Genomic DNA, 6000 nt, shown 5'->3' on the forward strand with positions numbered 1-6000 from the left:
GCAGATCAACAGAACTGTCGCTTTTGGATGTGCTTGCAAAAGACTTATAGCGACAGAGATATAAATTTTTCAATTGTAGCCTGTAACACTCAAATTTGTAACGCCAATACAACGTTGCAGATTCTCTGTTTTATATTATTTTCACTTCCTTGTACATATTTGAGTTATGAACACATATTTTGAGCAAGTGATTAATATGAGGAGCTAAAGCCCTTTGTTGAGGAGACGGAAGAAGCCATTGTTTCAAGTAAAGTGGTATATTTTTATTTTTATTGACTTTTGCAATTTCTTTTATGATTATTTGCCTTGATTAAAAACTGATTTAAAGATTTTTATTAAGCAATTTCTCCTTTTCGTGACTCAAATCTTAAGTGTTGAATGAACAATAATTTGTTTATTAGTTCATAAGGCATATTTTCCAAAAATTATCATTTTACATGATTCTGGTACTTGGACCATAATGTATATTCTTCTATGTGATTTATAGACAAACTTCCCACATGCTTACATGAACTCCTAACAAGAGTTTCATCTAAACATATTAAATATTTGCTTGAATCTCAAGTTATCTTAACTGGAATTATAAGTAATCCTAGTCTTGAAAATTTATAAATAGAGAGACTCAAACAACCAGGAAATTCAATCCCTGACACTTTTATGTCCTAGTTGTTTGATAGAGTTGTCCTCTATGAACCTAGGTTTCTCTGAGGTACATAATTAGGTTTATGACTGAAAGACTTCACTTAGGGATTTGTGAAGCCAGGTTCGACTATCTTTACCGTGACAATTTGTGTATCCTGGTCTTTTTTTTTATGTTATCGAGGTTTTAGTAATCTCTTTCAGGAACGAGATAGACAGAAATCGCAAATTTCTCCTCATCTCAAACTTTGTGAATTCTCAAGATAGATATCTAAAAAATTTCTTTATCTATCGGTTTAAGATTATTCTTGAGAGGTGGTTCATAATCCAGGCTTCTCAGCTAACTAAATATAAGTGTTATGTATTTGCGAGGTGTGCTAACTTTGTCAATTGCAAACAGATTTCCAATCCCCGATTTATTGATCTAAAAGGAAATCAAATGGATTATCTATTGGAGGCAGATTGGTATCAAAAGTCATCCCTGAGGTTGAAGCAACTCTTAGGTTGTAAAGAAAGTCAGCTAAGGAATCAATTGCGTAGAGCCTTGCGATATTCAAGAGGCGTAAGGAGCACGACTGTAACTGAATTGATTGGAGGGTGGATTCAGTCTCAACTACATTCCAGTCCGAAGTATGATAGTAGGCTAGTGTTTGTAGTGGCATAATACAGTTTGGTGTTCAAATAGGAACAAAGTTACGGAGTTTTTCTGCAGTTGCGGTTTTCCTCGTTAACAAAACTTCTAGTGTTTTATATTTTTCCCTTTCCGCATTATTTTGTTTATCTTTATAATATTAATAACACAAGTGGTACATAATCAATTCTAGTAGATAAGTTCATCTTAATTGTGACCCGTTCTTGTTGAATTCTTATTTTGAAAGATAGAAAATAAGTTTCATACTTGGAAAAATTCGGATTCAATTATTTGGATACGACTAGATATGTGATCGACTAGTAAATTTACCCTCTAACGGGTCGACTTTCAACCCGATTAGCAAAACAAACCCCGGTACGTCACTGGAAAAATGGATAAAATAAATGAATATAAATTAAAATTCATATGTTCATTAAAATAAATCAAAAAGAGTATATGTAAATCTCTTGACCAATAACAACAAATCCACGACCCATAACATGTTGTTTTTTTTTAAAAAAAAATAGTAACCCGTACAATATATTTTCTCGTATAAAGCCATTAAATATTCCATTATAAGTCGACGACGAAAATGAAAGACACCTTAATGCATTCTAAAATGAAAATTCCTTACTGTTGTTCAGACAAGATCAGAAAAATATTAATGATTATAATTTCTTAATACTGGATTTTGCACAAAATTGAAATAAATATGTTAAAGGAATTTAAAAGAGGTCAAAACAAAGTTCCAAACATTGTCTGACTTCGTACACTTGAACATGAGTGAGTACAGTGAATACTTTGATAAGATAAAAGGACATAAACTTAAAACAAGATTCACGTCATGTAACAGTTGCAAGCTTAGAAATCTAAGTACCCAGTTGTAAGTGAATTATAAACAAATTCAAAAATAATACATAATGCAGGAAAACATAAGAAGTACACATTATATTTATCAAATTAATTGACATTTCTTTCAACTATCAACAGTAGTGGGATCCCATGAAAAAATATTAAAGAGATGACTTAGAAACGAACATGTATAAAGAAATTTCAAAGGATGATAACATATGTAAATTTGAAACCCAAATACTGTATGTAGCTTAATACACCTGAAATCAGACCTTAGCATATATACATAAAGACGTATGCTATTACATCACAAACTAAACAATAAAATGCATTTTTAAAACAGTCTTGTATGCACCAAAAATTTGACCTTCCATTTGCGACATAAATAAGTTTCACAGACAAACTATACAGAGACTTTGCATAAGATCCTATTAATACGTACACAACAAAATAAACTACAAAAGCATGGGTCAAGCAAGAAATATAAAACCACCAAGGTAACCTCGTGATATACACATTATAGACAAGCAAAAATACCAACTTTCTCAAGCTCCTGGCTGCAAGCTCTTCCTAAACTTACTGCCTCGACCACACCTCGTACTCTATGGAAAACAAAATAAATGGGGTGAGCCACAACCCAGTAGGGAGTAACTGAATAATGTACCAATGACAGACAAAAGGAAAATCAAGCTAAAAGTGTTAGGATAGTCAAGATATCAAATTAAATCTTGACATTTCCTAATTCATTTGAAACACTAGAAATGAAATAATCGTCAGCTGATAGTGAAGAAGTTCACATATGCTACTAGTGAGGACCAAACTCTGATGTTAGGATAGTCAAGATAGCAACCACCATTCCGGACGGTCTTCCGCGGGTATCCACATTTATGGGATACCCTTTTGGGCGTAACAAACTCACCTGTAGCCTTCCAAAATTATTCCAAACGTTCCCAATAAATCAATTACGGCAAACACGAGTGAACCTCAAGAAGAAACCGGCATTCCGACCAATCCAATAAACATTTCAGAAAGTACATAATTCATAAACAAATTAAGGCATCAATCTGACAATACACAACTCATGAAGTTTACTGAAACGAACTCACTTGATTGATTAAACATAACAAAAATTATAAATCCATAGGCTTAATTTATAAGGAAGCACATTTCTATGCTAAATTCGCAAACACGGAAAAATGTCATATTGTATGTGACCCTCTCAATGGTATATCAAAATTGTCAAATAATCCATAAAGAACAGTAGACCAAAAAAATGGAAACGTAACATTAACCTTTAGGGGTAAGTTAGATAAAAGTGAAAACACGGGGTACAAAAATACACCACCAACTTTTTCTTAGGAAATCTATATGGACAAACTCAATACAACTCTAAAAGTTCAACTCAATCAAGGAATAATATCTAGAGTTTTATCTTTCTCTCTCTTGCAATTAGAACGTTTACAGAATCAAATATGTGAACCTAATTACAAAGAGATTACTTGGACTGTACCAAAGACTAATGTCCAAGAACCAAACAAGTCATATCCAACAAACTAGGTCGGATGTATCTGTTATGATTGATTAACGCACAACATGTGATATTTCAATTATAAAGATAAACAATATAATGTGGCAAAAGAAATAACAAAGACAGCAGAAGTTTTGTTAACGAGGAAACCACAAATGCAGAAAAACCCCGGGACCTAGTTCAGATTGAACGCCAAACTGTATTAGGTCGTTCCAGACACTAGTCCACTACCAATTAACTTAAGACTGGAATGTAGTTGATCCCTAATCGAGTCTCCCACTGATTAAGGTACAGCCGCACTCCTTACGCCTCTTGAATCCCAGCATGACTCCGCGCAATTGATTTCCTTAGCTGGCGTCACACCAACTAAGAGTTGCTTCAACTCAATTAAAGACTTTAAACCAATCTACCTCCCACAGATTAAGCTTATATATGATTTTCTTTACGATCAAAAATATTTTGATCAAGGTGGTTTGGAAATCGATAGCAATAGACAAAGTCTAACTAACCTCAAAATCCGGACTTATGCAACCCGAAGTGCGGCCTAGATTATTATTCACCTCACAAGTATAAAACTTGTGGAATCAACAAAGTTTGAGACGAAAAGAACTTTGATGATTTATATCTATCTTGATCAAGTGAGCAGCTCTACAATTGATCAAGAACAGGATACTTGAGTTATCAAGAAAAGATAACTGGACCTGGCTTCACGAAACCTTATGAAGTCTTTGTAGTCGTTAAACCTGAAAAGACGAGGGTACCCAAATATACCTCAATCTAAAACTTTTCCACCTATAAGTCATTTCTCCGAAAGTGATTGTCTATGGACTGGGTCGAGAGAATACAACTAATCGGTTCACACTTCGTGTGATAGTCTATGGATACGAGATCGAGACAATACAACAACGAAGTATGATTACTTGATAATAGGTTCGGACTTAAACAAACACAATAGGATTGCTATCAAGTAATTAGGAATTAACGTTTGTGTATTTTACTTCTAATTATAATAAAAACAATTATAATTGCGGAAATAGAAAAGTAAAAGACAGGGCAAAAAAATTTTAACGAGGAAACCGCAAATGCAGAAATACCCCGGGACCTTGTCCAGAATTGAGAACTCTCAAGATTAAGCCGCTATACAAAATCTAAACCAACTTCTTATAGTTGAGACCAAGCAACTAAACCTATAGTTCACCTAGTTTTGTATGTATCCCTGCGCCTCCAACTTGTAATGAGTCACGCACTTGGAAAAATTCCTTTGGTTCGCATTCCAAACAGTAAAGGAACAACAAATCTGTTCGGTAACAACTCTTTTCAAACAAGTGATATGATTTTGACAAAAGGCTCTTCCGTTTATCCCAATAAACTCCTTTGTTAGGTTCTTAAATCTATCTATTAATACAACTACCAAAGTAGTTGGGTCTAGATTTTGCAATCAATACTCTTTAGTCACAAAGACAATATATTGATGCCGATCTACTCAACTGATCAATCAAGGTTATCACAAAGATAAACCAGTTATAGTTGGATCCCCAGCCGATCAAGTTTTGTGCACACCAAAATTATGAACTCAAACAAGTAATCTTCTTTGTCTTCAAATCTTCTTAGATCTTCAATAACACCTGCACACAATCAGCTTGAACTCTTGTGATCAATCACACACAGAACAGAGTTTGTTAACCATGAATTATCACAAGACGTCTTTAGATCTACAAACAGTCTAAAGATCCCCGTCGAAACTTCGATCTAGTTTGACTGAATCTTATATCAGAAGAGAAGATTCTCAAGCATAAACAAACTAGGTGCAATCAAAGTTCAACAACTGTTAGTCAATCAAATCAATCGAAAACTAATAATAAATTGCAAGTATCTAGTTTCCCACCAACGGTGCTCGTAGAGCTTCCCAATCCCAAAGAAGTCTTTAAAACGAGCGGTCGTAAGAGATTTCGCCTAATTAGGGTAGTTTCCTCGCCGAATAGACGGCTCCACCAGTAACAACACAACTAGGTAGTTTTGCTGGCTTTGAGGATTAGTTTGCTAGAAATGCAAACTTCAATATTTATAGACTAAGGAAGTTCGGACACCAAGGAATTTCCAAAACCGAGAATATTCTCAAGATATGCAATATATTTCCAAATTCGGTTTCCATAATTCCTGGAAATGCTCTGTCCAAATATTAACCAAAATCTCAGTAGAAATCTCCAATTAGTAATGCACATTACCAATTTTTATTTTCTAAAGATATGAATTTTAATTGCTGGAAATTAAAAGCATATAAAACTAAAAACCTTAATTAAAAGATTCTCAATTTATTTCGATCCGGGATTCTCCTTTAGTTATTAAGGAA

The sequence above is a fragment of the Papaver somniferum genome, chromosome 5 (genome assembly GCF_003573695.1).
Source record: "Papaver somniferum cultivar HN1 chromosome 5, ASM357369v1, whole genome shotgun sequence".
In the NCBI taxonomy this organism is placed as follows: Eukaryota; Viridiplantae; Streptophyta; class Magnoliopsida; order Ranunculales; family Papaveraceae; genus Papaver; species Papaver somniferum.